This window comes from Carya illinoinensis, chromosome 15, assembly GCF_018687715.1.
Source record: "Carya illinoinensis cultivar Pawnee chromosome 15, C.illinoinensisPawnee_v1, whole genome shotgun sequence".
NCBI classification, from domain to species: domain Eukaryota; kingdom Viridiplantae; phylum Streptophyta; class Magnoliopsida; order Fagales; family Juglandaceae; genus Carya; species Carya illinoinensis.
In genome coordinates, this window is record NC_056766.1 from 39,635,467 (window position 1) to 39,644,855 (window position 9,389).

At 36.0% G+C, this 9,389-nt stretch overlaps 1 pseudogene; it reads left to right on the forward strand.

The window, feature by feature from the left end:
- The first annotated feature begins 6,596 nt into the window (after nucleotides 1-6,596).
- LOC122297582 lies at nucleotides 6,597-8,156 on the forward strand (annotated as a pseudogene).
- Nucleotides 8,157-9,389: the final 1,233 nt, after the last annotated feature.

Sequence of the window (9,389 nt, forward strand, 5' to 3'; positions counted from 1 at the left end):
GAGAGAGTGAGGGGAAAAGAAAGACATGGGGAGGAAGTCCTTGATGTGGTGAATCCATTGGTGTTGCTTGGTGGCTGATTTGGCTGTGTATGGTGGCTCAAAGAGGAGAAAAAAGCTTGAAAACCCATTTGTTTGGAGGAGAAAAGAGAGAGATTGGGTGGCCGGTGTAGCACACCACCGGTGCAGCACACCACCGGTGCAGTAGAGCTCGCCGGTGTGGGAGGAACATGCCAGAGGTGGAGGTGGGTCACGGTGGCTGGAGGTGGCGCCGACTAGGAGTTTGGACCGAACGGTTGGAGAGAACACGACATGGCTGGACGTGCACGAGGGAGAGAGAAGAGAGAGAGAAAAAAAAAGAAAAAGAAAAAGAGAAAAAGAAAAAGAGGAGAAAAGAAAAAAGAAAGAAAGTGAGATCCAGTTCTCACATCTTGAGTCAAGAAACTGATCCAATGAAAACAATTTTAAAAGCTATAAAACGATTAAAATAATTTAAACACCACATCAAACTAAAATATAATAAATAACTAATAAAAACAACAACATAATTTTAAATAAAAAAACAAACTAAAATAAATTATACAGCAATTTAAAATCAAAACGATAATTAATATTAAGAAAGCTCCACAAAATAAATATTACAACTAAATAAATCTAATTAAAATATAATAATTTAAAATAAAAGAACTAATATTTTAATTAAATTAAAATACTTTTTCAATGAAAATACACGTAAAAAAGGGATGTCACATCCTCCCCTCCTTAAAAAGAAATTTCGTCCTCGAAATTTGTGAGGTCAAACATCAACACCAAAATAAGATACAAGATACAACTCCGAACATATTTGAGAGATACATATCATCAACAACTCCCAACAAATTTCAATAGTTGTTATCTTCACACCATAAATTGCTAATATCAACGACGTCTCTGTTTTACCTTCTAAACTTTCAACCTATTCCAGGTTTGGTAACCTAATAGCCACTTTCAAAATTAACCATCAATAAACAAAATTTGCACGACCAAATGATTAATCTCCCATTAAAACTTCGAATCACTACTAATTCCTCAAAATCAATACAAAATTTGAATTTCTAAGTATTTCTAAAAATCATGCTTTCGCGTGCACTCTGATAACTCGCCAAAATACATAAATGTTATATTCTCATAAATTAATATCATCAAGTACAAGCTCAATCCACACCTAATCACAAGAAAACCTTTACCACATTTCCATAGAAAATAATATACCTTCAAAAACCACAAATTTCCACTCATTCCTCAGTTGGCCATCACTGCCCTAATCAAAAATCAACATTCCGCAAAAATACATCCATTGATTGATGACAGTCCAGAAATCAGTACTAATCAACCTCCAGGCCCCAAATTGAAAACATATAACATCATCCCAAAATACACCTGTCTCTTCTAAAGATAAGGAACATATCCAAAAGGCCCAAGTCCTTCCCAGCCAACCGACGAGAGCACCTATAATCTCCCACACTTCAAGCTCATTACCTATATTTTGAATAACATCTAATCTTGCAATAACTAACTCATTATAAATTACCATTGACTTCACCTAGACATAATTGAAACGCTCTTGGTAACTCACCCACCCACTTGTACTCTAAAAAACTCTAGTTTTAGCACAACTAATTCCTTCAATAGCACTTCACAAATAAATCTCAAGACAAACCATACTGTTTAAATCTTCAATCCATCAAAACTATTAAACAACACTCATGGATCCTAATACTTTATTACTTCATACATATGATTATGCTACCCACCGTTGATGCATAAGTTTCAACTTCCAATTTTTTTTTTTTCTACACCACACATGGTGACCTAACAATCTCTTTTCAAGTTAATTGATAATATTCCTAATTCTCCCAACTGGATACTTGATCTCCAAAGAAAAGTATAGCCTTACAAATATAAATTCCTATGACTTCAAGTCGCAATTAATTCTCAAGATAAACACAACAGTTGTTTCAAACCATCATCCTAATGGGTAACCCGCTTCGATTGTACATTCCGTTCAACTTACCAAACAACTCAAAGTCAAAATCTCTTGAATTTAATATTATCACATAGATTCCTCTTCAACTCCTACCAAGCCAAAAATAGATGAGACTAGGACCAGCACTCCCCGAAATCCATACACACTTACCATTACTACTCATGGATCTCATGCACTCTTAGCCAACACCAAAAATCATTCAAACGTACAAGTGATCCATTACCACATTTTCATCATCTGGACTTATATTCTCAACTCAACAAGAATCATTCCTGAATCTACTCAACTTATATCCTTAAATCAGCAACTAGCCATTGCTTAAAGTTTGGTACTGAGAATGACCTTAAACCTGCTAAGAATCCATTCCCAAAAGTCTACGGATATAGCCTCAAATTCAATCATATTCAATACCAACACAAAATCTACTATTTCCAACACCCTGATGGACTTATATCTTTCGAATCAATAAAATCATTTCCTAAAATCTGCTACTACAATCTCGAGTTAACAATAATTATTTTCTAAACTAGCTCGATATCTTCAATCCTCAAATAAATACACGAACTAGATCATTACCTTCAATCCTCAAAGAAATCTACTCTAGAAAAATTTTCATATCAATAACTCAACTCTAATCAACCCCATTTTAATGGTTACAAACTAATCACTCACTAGAGTAGATCAAGCTACAGCACTAAGTCTGTAAAACTAAGAACTCAATGCCTATTATAAATCAGTCCTTTAACTCTGCAATTCTAAAACCTTAAATCAAATAAGAATCATCTTTCGGAACTTATAAAATCAATGAACTTACATCCCATAATAGAAAAATAGACTCCCAAATCTTTCAAATTCTAAAACATTAATGGATAATAAATCATTTTCTTAAATTCTCAAGATTGGTGGCTTTAATCCAAAACATTCACCTTAAAAGCTTGTAAAATCTAAAGCCCCAATTGCCACCAAATTACTCATCCGAATCAACGAAATCTAAAACTTGAAATTTAATTATTTCCCCCAAAGCTTGTCGAACCTAACACCTTAATTACCATAAACTTATTTTCCTAAAATCTATAAGGCCCCAAACCTTAAATAAAATTCCCTTAAACATATCCTTAAAGTTCGCTGAACCTACACTCTCCTATCCTATAGCCTCGTTACATAAATTTTACAAAACCTTGACCTCAATCATCTTAAGCGACTTAAAACTAATTCCTCTCCTCATTGCTACGTGAGTTCCCACCTTACAAAGATTGCCTAAACCATGACATTCCCTTTAGACCTCAACATCATACAAGCAAACTACATCGCTAAAAATTCAAACCTACTACACTTAATGTTCATGCCTAATAATAGTATCCTCGATTATACCGCCTTCCTGCCATAGCGTAACCCTTAACCCCAATTTCAACTCCGAACAAAACAAGTCAAAATAAATAAAACAAATCAAACAACATACTTCCAATTCCAATAAGATCAAACCAAACCAAACCAAAACAAATGGAATTAAATCAAATAAAATTGAATCAAGTTAAATAAAAACAATTCAAATTAAATAAACAAGATAATATCAACTCAAGCTTTTAAAACTTTCTAATACTCCAACTATGAGACATGTGGTTTTACCCAAAGCCGGATTGCTCTAATATCACCTGTGACGCCCCCAAATCCCACGTACGGATACGTGGAAATCGAGACGTTAGGATAATGACAACACGGCTCACCACCCTATCGCCAAGTGCCAAGTGTGTGTATATGCAACAAGTGTGCAAATAAAAACACGTAGCGGATAACAAAAGTCTTATAACTAAGTACCATAATTTTTGTTTAATACAAACCCGATTAAAACATACATGATAAAATATTACAAGCCTCAAATATCGTTTCAAAACCAAACTACAAGGCATACAACTCCAAATCAAAACTCTGGCGGAGCCGCCTCCTCGAGCTCAGCCTCCTCCTCCTCCTCGACATCTGCATCAAAATCTACGGTACTAAAATAGTGCCGCAGGTAAGTAAAGATCCAAATGCCACAAGATAAAAACATATTATATTCAACAATATGCATGAAAGAATACCAAATGCACATATCCCATAAAACCTCAGTTTTCCACGCACGCCAAAATCTCATTTTGGCCCAAAAGATATCCTTTAAACAAATCCTTGCCGATATCCCAGATAATGACTCAAATCAATAACACCACTATTTTTCCAGAAAATGGATCACAAAACCATCAAACATAACCTCGCCATTTTTGCAGAAAATGGCCCGTATCCAATATCCAAAACCCGTTCCAATTATCGCATGCACCATGATCTCCCCTAGGGATCATCCGCACACTCTGACTCCTGTGCCACACCGCAGGTAACGACTACGCGTATGACACATAAACGAGCGATGCCCAGTTCTCGCGCCCACCGCGTACCTGAACCAGGCCATCCTTTAATCCTCGCTAGCCTAGGAACCACGGAGTCGACACAACAGCGTTATCGTATCGTGCGATCCGGTCGTCGCCCAGCGACAACCCAGGGGATGTCACTCAGTATTATCCACTCCCGAGTGATCAGAGGAGCTCAATCGAGATAATATCTCATCTTGGTTTGGAGTCATGATACATACGCACCTGAAAATTCATTTACACAAATAACACCAGTTTTTCTCAATTAAATAAATGCACATGAATGCATCATTCAATGCACACCTCAAGATACAAATCATCCAACCAATCACAAGATCAACAATAACAAGCAACTTCATCCTCAATCCATTCGACCCCCGACTCCTTGGACTTATCCGGAATTAACCAACCAGTCAATGAATTTATTAAAAAAGTAATAATATATTTAAATCTAAAATAGAGTTTGGAAGTTACATACAACGCTATAAGATAATTTTTGAAGGATCACGATGTTGCAAACGGCGGAGAAAAAGCAACGTAACAGTGTAAAATACACTGTGGCCGTGGGTTGTAAAATACCCATTTTTGAACGGGGACAAACCAAGAGTTGAAATTGATAGGGAATGGCCTAGAAGGGTTTATGAAACTATTGGAAGTGAGAGTTGGCCGTGGGTGGCGGGGCACGGTGGAGATCGGCCAACTTTGAGGAAAAGAGGCCGAGGGAGAGTGAGGAAGAGTGAGAGCTATACACAACTCCGTTGGCCATGAAATTTCTTGGGGAAGGTCATGGTGATGAGAGGAACAAGATGGTGGTGGTGAAACACCATGGGTGGCCGTGTACGGCAGCGTACGGTGGTGCAACTGAAACTCTAGCTATGGAGACTCATCGGAGAAAAAGAGAGAGTGAGGGGAAAAGAAAGACATGGGGAGGAAGCCCTTAATGTGGTGAATCCATTGGTGGTGCTTGGTGGCTGATTTGGCCATGTATGGTGGCTCAAAAAGGAGAAAAAAGCTTGAAAACTCATTTGTTTGCAGGAGAAAAGAGAGAGATTGGATGACCGGTATAGCATACCACCGGTGCAGTAGAGCTCGCCGGTGTGGGAGGGACGGGACATGCCAGAGGTGGAGGTGGCTCACGGCGGCTGGAAGTGGCGCCGGCTAGGAGCTTGGACCAAACGGTTGGAGAGAACACGGGATGCCTGGACGTGCACGAGGGAGAGAGAAGAGAGGGAGAAAAAAACAAAGAAAAAGAAAAAAAGGAAAAAAGAAAAAGGAAAGAAAGAAAGTGAAATCCAGTTCTCACATCTTGAGTCAAGAAACTGATCCAACGAAAACAATTTTAAAAGCTATAAAACGATTAAAATAATTTAAACACCACATCAAGCTAAAATATAATAAATAACTAATAAAAACAACAACATAATTTTAAATAAAAAAAACTAAAATAAATTATACAACAATTTAAAATCAAAATGATAATTAATATTAAAAAAGCTCTATAAAACAAATATTACAACTAAATAAATCCAATTAACATACAATATTTTAAAATAAAAGAAGTAATATTTTAATTAAATTAAAATACTCATTTAGTAAAAATACACATCAAAACGGGATGTCACGTGGAGAAGAATTATATTTTTTTACAAGTTTTTCTTAATTACATTTTATATATATAGGGATAAATTCTATTTGCAATTCTAGGTGGAAGACTACATTTTGAGAAGTATATATTTTATTGTAATTTTAAAGAGTTTTTAAAGATAGCTGTATGTACTTGCGTGAGCAGTTTCATATAAAGACTGTAGGTAGACTGACTCATATATATATATATATATAATTGAAGAGAGTGGGGTCCATATATATGTAAATACTAAATATTAAACCATTTCTCATTTTCAAAATGTCAACGGGTTGAGGAGCATTAACCATTTTATTGATTTATTTATTTATTTATTTTTACAACTCATTATATATAGGTTTTTTTTAATGACCAAATGTTCTCCAAGCACACAATGATAATTAAGTACTTATATATATTAAAGGAATTACGAATCTGATCATATAATTAATATATAATATATATGCTGCAACGGGCAGTACTACTACTACTCAAACTCATATTTATAGCTGCATAGTTTGTCATGTCCAAACTTGAAAGAGGTTTCCATTAATTAGGACTGGGTGAGATTCCTAGAGTTGAAGAGAAATGGCGACCATGACTGTCGAAATAAGCTCCAAGGAAACAATTAAACCATCATCTCCAACACCCCAACACCTTAGAAATCATAACCTTTCTTTTATTGACCAACTTGCACCAAACATGTATATTCCCATCATTCTTTTCTACCATGCCAAGAGTGGTTAGGACATTGATCACGTCCAAAGATCCTCTCAGCTTAAAAAGTCCCTTGAACAAACTCTCAATCGCTTTTACCCTTTGGCTGGTACCATCAAAGAAGACAACTTCGTTGACTGCAATGATAACGGAGTCGAGTTTTCTGAGGCTCTGGTTGGGGGCCAGTTATCAGATGTTCTCCAACAATTTGATACAGAAATCTTGAATCAGTTTCTGCCATTTGAAGCCAACACTAATGGCATAGGACTTGGAAGCAGATCAGAAGTTCTCTTAGCGATCCAATATAATATCTTTGATTGTGGCGGAGTGGCCATTGGCGCATGTGTTTCTCACAGGATCGCAGATGGAACTTCAGCAACAACATTTCTTAATGCTTGGAGCGCTACGTCCCGCGGAGATATTGAAGCCATAGTTCCAAAGTTTGATGCTGCCAGTTTCTTCCCAAAGAAAGATATGCCTTGGTACAAACGAGACAATTTGTTGACGAAGGAAAAGGTCGTGACAAGAAGATTGTTGTTCAACAAATCAAGCATAGCTACTTTGAGAGAAAAGGTCTCTACAGTCGAGGGTTCCCAAGTGAAGTTCCCTACCCGTGTGCAGACAGTTTCAGCATTGATATGGGGACGTCTCATGGCAATATTTAAAGCAAAACCAGCATCGATAGCAGCAAGACTCTTTGTAGCCAATCATGTGGTAAATTTACGTGAGAGGATGATCCCACCCCATGCCAATGCATTCCTTTGGCAATATTTGGTACTATGCTGCTGCAATAGTATCAGCAGATCATGAAAATTGATCTTGAAGATGATGACAGTAAATGTATTCTTGTGAGCAAGCTAGATAAAGCAATAAAAGGAGTCAATGATGATTATGTGAAGCAACTACAAAGCGATGCACTCCTGGATTTACTCAAAAAGGGATTCGAGCAGTTCTCGAGCGGTGGCATGGAGTCCTATAACTTTTCTAGTTGGTTCAGGTTTCCATTTTATGAAATTGATTTTGGGTGGGGGAAGCCCACTTGGGTCTGTTGTTCCAGTGTACCTTTTAAGAACTCAATTATCTTGATGAGTACCAAAGATGGACATGGAATTGAGGCATATGTCACCATATTAGAAGAAGACTCAGTCATATTCGACAATGACCAAGAACTCCTTCCATTTGTTTCTGGGACTGTTCATGACTGAAAAATACTCATGATCATGATGGCGATCCCAGCTTTCTTTTAGGGCTTGTTTATCAATGCCCATTACTTGCTCAATAATCTTCTGGGTTTGTCATCTTTAATTTGTTTATCTTATAGTTCTAAATAAATTTTGCATCTCATGCAATTGTTAGAATCCTCTTTTGAATTTTAATTTTATTCAAATTTTTTAGAGTTGCAGATCAGGGTTCCTTTGTGATAAGGAAGAATCCTCTTCAGATTCTTTCCTTGATCTTAGATGATTTTATCTTGAACATATCTTTCCTTTCCTAGTTTATAGGATAAATCTCAACTGCATATATTTTGATTAATCCGTTTCCTATAATATAGGATCTGCCTTTTGTAAATACATCAATATATATAATGAAACCGATAGCCTCAATATTTTACTGAGGAATTCAGCCACATTCTACACGGGTCTTTGAAACTCTTTGAAATCGTATCAATTTTCTAATTTTGGTAAAAGGCCATGTAACAAAGTAATTTTCTTAAGACAAAAAGAAAGCAATATTTCATTGTTGTGAAGATTGGTGGCAGCCAGCCCGGCCGACACACATGTGATAAGAATTTCTGAGATAACTGTTGGACATAAATACCGGCGACGGTGATCCCGACCCATTGTTGGCTAGTATTTTTGCACAGCTCTACTTTTGACGACAATATTTCTTTTTATTGTATTATCAATACAATTCTGATTGCATATCTACATCGGATCGGAGTCATCCTTTCTAGATATCTTAATTTTCACAAATTCTTGGTATTCATTTTCCTATACCTACTTCGCAGGTTGGCACTGAAGTAATTTAATTTGTGCTTACGAATGAAGTAATTTATGCTTGACTTCGTCTTTTATTTTTCCTTAAATCAAGACAGAATAAATTTTATTTCAAACAATCTCAGCATTACAAAATTTTTCAGATTATACCAAACTTAAGACTATATTTGGAATACAAATTCATCTTTGATTAATTATTAATGTGATTTACTATATTTTTTTTTAACTTTCTATAAACTTATTTCAATTTATTTTTTATATTGGAACACATATATTAATTTATTTACATTTAAACACATCTCAATAAGACTTACAAAATATTATCATTCACAAATCAATTTAGATCATCTAAGATCATCTCAGTATCTAAACACAACCTAAGAATTGACTTAAGATAAACATTACATATATATAATGAAAACGGCACTGGGAATCCAAAACGGCAAAAATGGGTTCTTTACTTTAGTAGGTGTCAAGCGCACCTCTAGCAAACAACTAATCAAACATTAGCTCGAACAGTTTGTCAAGCGATGTTTGAGCGAATATTAAAGTTAGTGCTATGCAAATATTGAGCGAACAATCTGTCTGATCTTCGCTCAAGTTCACTGTCGATCACATATCAACTAAACTCA